This window comes from Odontomachus brunneus, unplaced genomic scaffold (assembly GCF_010583005.1).
Source record: "Odontomachus brunneus isolate Ranch 3 - 2012 unplaced genomic scaffold, Obru_v1 Obru_scaffold_115, whole genome shotgun sequence".
Lineage (NCBI taxonomy): Eukaryota > Metazoa > Arthropoda > Insecta > Hymenoptera > Formicidae > Odontomachus > Odontomachus brunneus.
Window position 1 is genome coordinate 128,052 of NW_022639565.1, and position 12,163 is coordinate 140,214.

The 12,163-nt window shown below is 38.5% G+C and overlaps 1 protein-coding gene and 1 long non-coding RNA gene across 5 annotated transcripts in view; one reads left to right on the forward strand and one right to left on the reverse strand.

Annotated features, from left to right (window-relative positions):
- The window catches only part of LOC116849400 (homeotic protein distal-less), a 100,799-nt gene that overhangs the window by 39,018 nt on the left and 49,618 nt on the right, over nucleotides 1–12,163 (forward strand). The window lies entirely within an intron of this gene.
- On the reverse strand, nucleotides 1,977–3,153 carry LOC116849401. The gene is made up of 3 exons (XR_004379130.1): nucleotides 2,768–3,153; nucleotides 2,562–2,670; nucleotides 1,977–2,479 (listed from the first exon to the last, which is right to left on the reverse strand). It is a non-coding gene; the product is annotated as an uncharacterized LOC116849401 (long non-coding RNA).

The window sequence follows — 12,163 nt, forward strand, 5'->3', positions numbered from 1 at the left end:
ATGAATATTTATATGAATATTTATATGAATATTAATATAAATATTTAAACTTTCAGAGAACATATAATATATGTATATATATTTTTTTTTCATATGGATAATTTAAATATTTATATTTAAAAACTAAAATAATAAAAATATCTTGAGTTAAGTATGTGGTTAAGCATTGATATTTTAACTTCACTATATTCCAGAGTATATTTTCCTCAAACTTTTCAAATTTTTTAAATCAAAACTGGCGTTCTTTCTCCACATTTCTACATGAGTATTTATTCATGACTTTTCTTTTACACTTGTTCACTTGTAAACAGAAAGGTTGTTCGTAAGTTTTGAGGTGAGTTTGCAAACTCTCTGTCTTGCCCAAAATGAAAGAATTCTTCTATGTGTTAATTGAAATTTTGATATTCTATATTCTATAATATATCAATTTTATGGAAATAATTATAATTTGTATAAAAATTGAATTGAGTCGAATTGAGAGTGTATACTCGAGTTGAATAACATGGATATTGACATAAAAAGAAGAGATAAAGGTTGATGAATTTCCAGTTTGATCTATTGTCATCAGTGCGTGTGTTTTCCCTTTTTGGAATGTTGCGACAAAATAACGCATCATTAGCCCTCGTTAATGATTATGTGTACGTATTTCTTTGTGTTAAGTACTCATTAACTCTAAGTAGGCAGCACTGCAGAAACCGGCATATTAATTCATGTAATTTGCAATCTTAACGTGCCGCCACGTTTGCTTGTGTCCGAGATATAGCGTTAGAAAGTGTTACGGCTATCAAAGAATTCCTTATCTGCGAAGCTCATCTTCCGTAATCTACTCAAGACTGACGACACTAATGACACCAAAACAAAAGATTATTTTTTAGTTAAGTGAGTAATTTTATACGTAACAGCTTAATCGATGATTATTAAATGGGAAGCAAGTCAAGTAATCTCAAAGTAACTACATGGTTTCTTAAAAAAATTTTTCCCAACTCAAAAAAGAAACACTACGCGGAGAAACTATCCTAGTAAAGGATAGAATTTTTGTAATTTGAAGCATACAGAATTATAACCGAAATTGCTATATTTTGTTTTGAAAATGTTACGCACGTTTGTCTTTTCGCCACAAAATTATTGCAATTATTTGAGCGTGTTTTATATCTCGGTAGATATACACGGTAGATCGTGTGAAATTTGTTATTTTTACAATGTTTTATATTACAACTTCAATATATAATAAAAATTTAGTAAAAAGAGTTGAAAAAGAAAGACAAAAGAAGAACAGAAAAAGATCGCGGTCGAGTGGCGGTCGCGTGTCGCGTCCAAGTGTCGGCTCGCTCGGGGGAAAGGCCGATCGACATAAATAATTAATAAAGCCATCAGCCAAGATCCGCACGATGCATTTTCCATCGATCCGAGCCCCAGCTCGATTTTGCCTGGCGTAATTCACGGCCATCCGGAATATAAGTCGCGAGCGGATCCTGTGGCGAGCCGATGGGCGATCGCGGCCGTTCCATTGATCGCTGTTTACATTCGACCGTAAACAAGCCATTATGTAATCCCCCGTGAGTACACTCTCATACATAATTTACAAGCGCAGCTTCGCCTCCTTCCCCCACCAAGCTATATACTCGCGTATCCGCTTATCCCTCCGCGCGATACTACGACGAGCATTCTTCGCTCTGCGTCCTCGACCTGCCTGTACTACCCTTAAGGTGGTGTCACACAGATGCCGAAGCAGATCAAAATAAATCGTTTTCACGGTATATCAATGACTTATTTTTGAAATTTACTAATATGTGCTCCTCTTTATTGCTATTACTTGAATAATTCTGGAAATCATATTAATGACCTTTAGATTTCTCTTATTTACAAAATGAAAGAAGAGAGGATTTTAGTTGATTGAGTTTGAGAACATTAAACTAACATCTACCATAGTATAAGTATCTTTCAAAGTTAAGAATTATGTTCTTAGCGTTTATAAACTCTCTTAAGAGATCAGAATTGAGTAGAGAGATAACTTTTCATTTTTTTGATTGCTCATCTAAAATCCACATGTCAATATAATTTTATAACAATTTTATTTGCGTTACGCTACTGATATCACAGTTAATGCGGATATAAGAAATAGAGTACACCGTAGATGAGGTTGCAGCACGTTGAGGTGCACGCGGCGGCGCCGTTTGACCGACGATCTGTTTCAGTGAAAAGTAGCGAGGGGCCTCATTCGCGCGGCCCTGAAGTACTGCCCACCTGACGTCACGCACCTGTTCTCTCTTTCTCTCTTTCTCCCCGTGGCTCGTCCTGAGAACCCACCCGGCCCCGACCCATTATAAAGCCCCGTAGGTTTTCTCTCGTCGCGGCGATTTCATGCCGCGAGATTCGCGCCTCGTATAAGGCGAGCCGGCAGCTTCTCTTCTTCCTTCTTTGACTCGTATCTCGCGTCTTGCCGGCTCTCAACCGACTCGCGATTATGTAGCCGAGTCTCCTAAAATAATTTCGATCAACGTTGAAGCACGCGTGGATAGATGCCACGTGAAAATATAACACGATTACACTTATGTTTATACATTGCGGACTGAAATAATGAGTGGCTGTAGCGAGATCTTCTTGGCGCCAGTTTCCCTCTTCACCGTGTTGAACTCAATCTTCCTCAAGGTCGACCTCGTGAGAGCCTCTCTGCAACCCCAAGGAATACGACAAATAATAACTAGATGTCATTATCTGACATTAATAATATCGCGACGCATATATCACGACGTTTCCGACACCATACCACGTACTGCTGAGTAATCGCGATTCTAGGTACAACAAGTGGATGACGACGACGACGACGACAACGACGACGACAACGACGACGATGACGACGACGACGACACTTGGAAGAACAGACGACAGGCACGAAAGTAACAATAATGCGGAGCGAGAAACGTGCCGCGCGGAACGTTGCGTAAGAGCACAGTTGCGGATGCGACGCGTCAGAGACTCCTTCGAGCGTGTCGGTCCATCTTAACTCCGCAGGTAGAAGGTTTTTCGCGTAATCACAGTACCGCCACCTACGTCTTCCACGGATTTTCCTCCTTGCAGCCTCCGCGACCCTCGGTCGTTCGGAGGATACGCGAAGTCACGCTTGTCTTCCTCCGGCCTTCGTTCCTCCCTACCTGCTTTGTACTGCTATAAATTCTTTGTTAGGAAACTCGAGAAATTATTTCAGCTATTTCCACCGATTTCTTATGGACGTACGATAATGGGACAACGTGATTATGCGTAGCATCACGACGCATTCGAGCCTGACTGCGATCCATCATAACTTTCTGCAATTTATCATTTAGCAAAGCAATAGTTTCTCAAGTGCCAACAACACTGAGGTTCTTGCTGAGTAATGATAATTGGGGGAACTCTATTGCTAAAATATTACTACTCACTCGTCTTAAATCTACCCAAGCATAGATTACATCACACATGAATAAATTATGCGGAGAGCTTCTGATATTATAATTTTATTATATCCTTAATCTTGAGGAGAGAACAGGTGTACGATTTCTTCAAGTGCCAACAACACTGAGATTCTTGTTGAATAATGATGATTGGGGGGAAACCCTGTTGGGGTAAAACATTATTACTTGTATATCCTAAATTTATTCAAGCATAGTCTACATGAATGTATGAGTAAATAATGTGGGGCTTCTAATATTATGATACCTTACAATATCCATATGTATTCGTAAAGTCAATTTGAGCGTGCCCGCATCCTCAAACGTATCGGCATATTGAAATAATCAGATGATTTGTTTTCTTCTTTAACACGACGATTGGATATAATCGATCTTAAGAAATGAAGCAATACGTTGCCAATCTGAGCTGCACAGCTCCAATGGCTACATATGTCGGAGTTGAACGATCCGCGAACCGGTGTAGTTGGGTTGCATTTTATTCAATATATTGATGGCCGGTTCAAGACCGACAGTGTTATCAGACTCAATAACGTGCGAGCGGGCGCGTTGTTATTAACGACATTGCGTGTCATGAAGCCGCAGAACATGAACAGAACACGTGGAAAGAGCACCAGCAGCTACAGGTGGTTCTAGAAGAACGTGTTACATCTTCGTCTCGGCTACCGATCGCTCTCGTGTTCCTCTTTCCTTTCATAAAAAGACCTCATTATTTCATCTTGTATTTATACATTTACCATTACGTATCGAATCGTCTATTTTGGGAAGGTTGATTGATCAAAATAAGCGAATTTACAAGATGATTCGTGCGCCAGTTGGTAATATTAGGATTTAGATGCGTATTAGTGCATTAATATAAATAAGTTTTAAGTGGTAAAATATAAATGTGGAAAGAGAAAAAGAAAAGTTTATATTTACGGAGGAAAGATTAACATTAACACACGCGCGCGCGCGTATGTGTATGTGTGTCATTCGCGACTCAACTCTCGTACGAAAAAAAAGAATGTTTCAGATGTTCGTAATGTATCAAAATACGATCGAGATAGTGAGTAACTTTTTGCACTCGTGCTTTTGTATTCCGGAATAATTGTAAGTGAGATTTGTGGAAGCCAGGTTCTGGTTCTTGCGAGAATAACTCCTAAGCGAGGCCTGAAAAACGCGGAATAATGAGGCGGCATTGTATGCGGTATAAATTCCTGAATGACTGGAATCCTGGTACGCTCATCGGATTCATCGAACGGTAGAAAGCTAGGCGAACCAGTACGTGCTCTTTTAAGAATCGCATAGGATACTAGTCATACGTGATATGAATTGCAACGATAATGATTGATTACTGTATTGTCACCCGGGCACGACTAATAGTTTAAAGTCCTCGTCTGTTGTTGTTGTTATTGTAAACACGTCTTCCTCTCTAGATCGACACAATTTTATAGATATACTACGAAATACGATTCTCAAAGAGAGTTATATATGCATCACATTTCCACAACAAGAAAAAATAATTTTTTCTTAATTAAAAAGTAATTGCTTAACAATGATAATCGTTGCTTAAAGAAATTTTTGAAACGCTTTGTCATCAACAGCAGATTTTAACATTACACACACATACACACACACAAACACACACACACATACCATATATTTTTCAAAGAATAAGTAAAATAATTTATAACATATTTCGTCATCGGAAATATTTCCAAGTTTCAAGAAGTAAAAAATATTCCACACTGAAGACGATACATTCAGTACTTCGCGAGATAGTGGCGGCACTTCAAACAGCTGACAAAGTTCATCTTTAGGTCCCAGCATCCGAAATGGCGCAATAGGCCCGTGGCGTAGGTCGCCGTGGCGGCGAACGCGTTAACGAACCAGTTGTCAGATTTCTGCGAAATAATGGATACGCAAGAGTCACGCGCCTTCGGCGGTGCGTGTGCGTGTGCGTGCATCCTGCACGCACGCATACGCGCTCACCCAAGCCCGACTCCGAGAAGAAGAAATTACGTAAGCCAGAGTCCCCGCTTCCACTACGACACGGCAGCGCGTAGTCTATTCCGTTCCGTCCTCCGTGGTTTCCTCGTCTTTCTATGGCCGGCTCGTCCCTCGATCCGAATAGACGATACGCGGGCGGAGGCGTGCGATCGTGTGCGTGCGGCAAATACGTGTATACGTGCGAATACGTGCGGTTGCGTAAGGTCGCCAGCGAACTGCGAGCCGCACCGGCGCATCCGGCCCTATCGACTCATCGGACTAGGAAGGACCGGAAGTCCTTTGATCGATTTGCAATTCGGAATGTGCGTTGCGAAAGGAGCGATTGATTAGCAACGTGGCAGTTTTGTTTGCTTCGCGCCGCAATCGAGCCGCGAATTCTAATTGCGGGATAATCGGTCAAATTTTATTTGCTTAAGGTAGTTGCATCACGAAGCGAGTTTCCTGAGAATTTCGATGGAACTTGCACTACGCGTACGTATAGCGAAATATTATCTAACCACAACTAGAGAAAGATTGAGAGCTATTATTCGAGAAGTATTTTCAACTAAAATTGTTACTTTTTATACGCGTGATTTCTTGAGGTTAGCATATTATTTCCTTTGTCTTTAATATCTTTTAAACTATATGTGAGATTTTAATAAAAAATTACTATCGTATTAGAGATATATTTAAACCCAGAGTTAAATAAAAGTTTTCTTCAGTTGAATTGCGAGGACACGTACAAAAATATAGTTATGTATACTATAATTCAATTGAAAAACTTAGATCTAATTCTAAATAAAAATTTGAGCATCTCACACATGATACAACTTTCAAGTGACAACTATTAATATTAATATACAAACATTACACACTATTTTCAGAATTATTTCACCATACTCGTTGTGATAAAAATATTCACAATTCATAGTAATAATATTCAAAATATATATACACATATTTGAACATTTATATGCCTCAATCTATTATCTATGCAGCTCTATTAGATCAACTAATGCAGGAATCAAGCACTTATAAGAAAAATAAGAAAATAACAATAATATCTCCGTATATAACATTATATACGTTTATTTATCCTAATTTAATTCCAAATTAATATTTATTAATATATAGTGAAATATATGTGTAAGAACGTAATTTAGTTTGGTAAATGTGTGAGTGGACCCTTTGAGGCGCCACTAAAAATATGATACTTAGCGATTCAGCTACCTTATGCTCGACTAACAAACCGAATAATGTTTTCTTTTCTTTCTCATCTTGATCAGATGTTCTTATTAATACAAAAAAAAAAATATTTTAGGATGATAAATTGAAATTGTTACATAAAGGAAATATAACAAAAAGCAAGCGAGAATCTGCACGCATCTACTGAGAGGATCGGACTGCATGCTATGCATAACGATTCAGCTTCCACGCGAATGCACACGGGCAACGGTGCATTTGTGCGTCACTTCCTGAGCTCCCGCTCGATGCATCGGCAGGCGGATTATCATTTATCTCGTCGACGTTTCGAGTTTGTGCGGAGACGCTAAGACGCGCTTAATTCACGGCACGTTTCTAATCGCTTTAAAGCGACTTTAAGTGTCAAAGCCCTTTTCCCCGCTGCCTCCTCTCGGTCACTTCCTCCCACCTTATATTCCCTAGACCGCTTAGCATCTAATATCAACTAGGTGAATAAGCAGTCGTCGTTTACCGCAATATCACCGTCGTATGCGTACAACGGTGTGTACATGGCTGGACGAAGTGTGACGTTAAACGTTTCATAAACAGTGCTCGTAATTAGTGCTGGAAACGCTGCCGTGTCGCATCAGAAAGTACCATGACCGGTAAGATAGATATATTATAAATGTTCGACTGCACTTGTCGCACATCTCACTTGCTATGAAAAGTGACAAATTTTTGTTAGAAAAGTCTTCTCTTGAGAATCACATATTATGCTTCAGGTCTAACGGCCACTGAAGTGCGCAAAGCCGGATAACATCTACCGATATCTAACCGCGACGCAGAATTCAAGCGTAATGACGCAAGAAAGTGAGAGCAATGCGCATTACGGACTAATCGTGACAGTAAAGTCACTAATGAGTAACGCATCGCATCGCACACACGCGGAAAAATACGCATAATAAAGGAACGAGCTGTGGACGATCGCCGGTGCATCACCTCGCGATGAAATAACGCACGCGTTGTTTATTGCGTAAATCAAGTGCCATTTAATCTCGACGGAATTGTAACGAACATTCTTTGGCGTTTTCTTAGTTTGCTCGGCGGAATTGGCGTGACATGAAGAATGCTTGGGAAATTCTAAGAGAGAGAGTGAGAGAGAGGTTTTATCATATATGCAATATAATATCATTACATATTTCGTCGGGAATTGATAAATACAATGTAAATTGCAAATTCGCGCAAAACATAAAGCAATCTGTAATTGGCGTGGATATATGTATTCAAGTGTGCAGAGAAAAAAGATAATACCGAAGCATATTATCGCGCACACGCACTTCTCTTTCATACATTTTAATGCGCACTGACATTATCATTTGCCGAATTATAATGTCGGCGATAGTAAAATTGGAGAAACAGTGATAACGCACTACAGATAATGTACGTCAGTTTTTTTATTTTTCGATAAGCAGGTGTTGTGCGGATAGATACACAATATATAATTAATATGAAATTGTGGCAAAAACAGATGCGGTAATTACAAACCTGTTCAGCACTGATATCTCGCTAACTCTGATATCTCGCTAAATCTGTTTGTTATCTAATCTGCCTACGTAAGTGTAATGATAGAAATCGATCAGATTAAGTAATTTTGATAGCACCATCCAGCGATTTTACAGTAATTGCGCTCGATCATCATATGAAGCTAATATATGCTAAACGATGTATAATAATGAGTGCTTTTCACTCGAATATACGCAACGTATAACGTTTGACGTCGAACCATGCGGTACTGTCGATCGCAAGTTGCGTCGTGATTTGATACTGACCAAATAAATTGGTTTCCTGAACGCCTTTCGTGGAGCTGTGCCGACGTCCGCTCGACTAGACGATCCGTTGATCGCGATAAAACAGATTTTTCGCATCTATCCACGACGGCCTGACGTAAATCGCGCTCGGGCGGCTAATTAAACCGTTGGCTATCGCGACGATTAATCGATCGACGTTTCCTCTCGGCCACTGGCTTCTTCACTCTCCCGTTTCTTTTTTTTTTGTCGTCTTCGTCGCGTGTCCCTCTCTCTTTTCCGTATGCTTGCTTAATACATACGCGTACTCGAGGAGGTTGCGGATCAGTTAAACGACGATTCGTAAGACAAAACACTTTTAAGGGAAAAATGAATCACCTTCAGGAACTTCAAAACTCCTAAAAAAAGGTATGAAACAATTTTAAATCAATTTCTGTGTACCTACAATTTTATTCTAATGTTCTAACTATATTAAAAGTCACGAAAACCTGACTGATTAGGTCAATAATAATACTTGTTTGTTAAATTATTTATCTCTCTACAGTTATTCAGGTAATCACCTATCTGATTTGATTTTTTGCACCGACTAGCAATATTGTTAGAATATTAGAATGGAATTAGATACATAGATACATAGATACATAGAAATATTGATTTAAAATTATTTCACATTTTTTAGGGCTTTTCAGGTCTTTAAAAACGGTTTACTTGTTTCTCAAATTTTTTATCTCATACTCTTTAATTATCTTTTATTTTAATTACTACAAATTTAAGATAGGTTAAAAATGTAAGAGACAAGGAATAAGAAAGAGTGTTTAAGTAACATTAATTATATCACTTTCATTCCTCAAGAGCGTATATGAATAATTTGAATATTGCGACAAACGGACGCATGATGATCGGATGACAATTAAGGTGATTCGAACACAATTATGCAATAAAAAATTAACACGACAATAACACGAGGATTTCGTGCATTGTATGAAGAAGGCAGGACAAAGGGGAGGAGAGTAAGGCGAGAGAGCAACGTGTATCGACCAGGTGAGAGCTTAAAGTGTATATCCACCCGCGCAAACCGCACGTATAGAGACGCAGAAGCGACGAGGAGGTAAAATCCTCCAGTCGGATTCTACCGGCTATTCTAGACGTGCTCTTGCACATGTGTACTTCGGCTTGTCGAGCGTGAATATTTATGCCCGACCTCTCGCTGCCGCGATCGCAGCGCCTATCCGCATCGGATAGTCAAGAAATCGGCTGTATTCTGGAAAAGATACTGCCGCTACATGGACTGTTCTGATTTATAGTCTCGCGAATCCGCGCGCAGTCAGTGCCGCTCAATCGCCCGGATACACGCGTATTCTGCACCGGGAGAAAAAGTTTTGCTAATCTAACAAAATATCAGTACCAGCAACAAATGGTTTGTTGATTGATGTAGGTCAGTAAATGTCCTCATTGTGGAAATAAGTTTGTTTGATTTGTTACTTTCAATTTTTGCTGCTCCGAGCAACATTTCTGTAATGGATTTAATTAACCTAATTTAAATAGACAAGAACAAATGCGATCTGTATCTCAGGTAATGTATATTTATTAAAATGACAAATGATAAAAATGATTTACAACGACAACTGTTCGTTCTGTTTGCTCAGTGGTCATCAAACAGCAAACGTGCATTTCTGATAAACGAAGGGATTTTTCTCACACATTCTTGTCACATGTCAAGTTACATGCCGTAATCGATCGCTCGCAGTGAACACATTGAATAAATACGAATATTTAATAGTCATTGCATTTTTAACAAAAATGAATCGAGTTTTTATCTTTACACTATCATTCGCTCTCGTGCAGCGAATATTTAAAGGCACGCTCGTGGCTTCTGTTGGAAATCGTGGTTTCTGTTGGAAATCGGGGCAGTAAGTAACATAAAATATCCAACGATAAATCTCGCGTAATCGTTGTGTGACAAAACAAAAAGACAATCTTTCACCTTAGCGCAGATTGATTCTGTCGAGTGCAATTTGCATTATATCTGGTGGTATGAATCATACGTTTCGCTTGCCGTATGCGTTCACGACTGCCCGTTGACTACATTGTGCAATTATAATTCGCGTATTGTAATTCAGTAATTCATATATTCATTTGTGGTCGCGTTAGCCACCATCAAAACCAAGAATCAATTTCATCGAAACATCGGTTTCTGTAGATATTTAATTAACGTGATTAATCGATTCCAAGCAAATAATGATTTATTCTTGTTATCATAGATTTGCGTGTTACTTGAAATTTCGCGACGTCTTAAGAAGGTGACTGCAGATAAAGATGATAACTGCATGCGATTATTGAAATGCTAAAATTGCAATTTATAATCTTGCGATTCCTTTACTTTGCATAGTTTATTTATACTATGCATAATCAGTAATTGCTAAATGATATATACCGTTAGTAATTATATAATCAGCAATTAATAAGTTAAATGTGCATTCTCTTAACTATCGTTTCTACTCAAACATGGCAACGAGAATTAATGGAGAATATTAGTAGTAAGACTAATAATTGTTAAATATATTCATGTCGTTTATTTTTATACATACAAAGAAATATCATTTTTCTGCTAAGGAAAGCGATTATTCACTTTCCTTCTTTTAAATAATGATTATCTTCAACAAACAATATTTTCTTGATAATGATCTGAAAATACATTCATCGCAAATTTTCGAAAAACTCATTATTATATACAAAAAAGAGAAGAATTTGTTTTCTTTACAAGAATATTGTAAAATTTTATGAAAGAAAAAGTTGGTTCAATTCTAAATAGTAAGCAAACTGGACTTCTGTTTTAATTGTTGATTGAAACGATAAACTTACTAAGATTCAGAACGTATCTTGAATAAACTTGATGCTTATGATGAACTTATATGATTTGAGGTTATATAAACTTGCGAAATATTTGAAATAAATTACATTTACTCGAATACAGCATATATTTTCCGTGTGTATGAGTTATTTCTTAACTCAACAACATTACACCTACATGATCGCCACTTCAGAATTAGCGAAGATAGAAAGACGAGTATAAACTTAATTACTGTCAATAATTTCTATTGCAATTACGTTTTATCTAGATGCACGGTCGCTCAACGTTAATATTTTGTTTCAATCACGTATGAGAGCTCAAGCATCTATCGTGAGGCTAATACACACTGAATTTATACGTGTACACGTACACACATGAGCGCAATTGAGTTATCAGAGGAATTACGGGGCTAATCTACTTTGGTGAAATCGCATTGCACTGGCACGAACAAAGGCAGACAGTGAAAATATGTGGCGGTCGGCGCGCGAAGGAAACAAACTACTGGCCTAATGTGTGTCGGGATACCAGCGCGGCGTGCTGATTTATACAAGCGAATCGATTGGATCAGTGCTGCTCAATCGGCCCATACGTGCTCTAATCGGCATTATACAGAACCGCAATAGATCAGTATCAGGTGATCCGCGATGCAATTTACACGTTTCAGTTACAGCTTTCCTCTTCTCTCTCTCTTTGTCTCTCCTCCCCCCTCTCTCTCTTCACCTCTTATTCCTTCATTCGCGATCGCGCTGAAACTCGTACTATCCTCGACTTTTATGTAATTTGCGCCAGCGGCTTTTCCACCAGATTGCTAAACCGGTATTAACATGAATTATAATTATAATTCCAACAAACTCGTTAAAATGCGATAACAATAATAATAATAATAAGTGATGGTATACAGGATCTCACGTGAG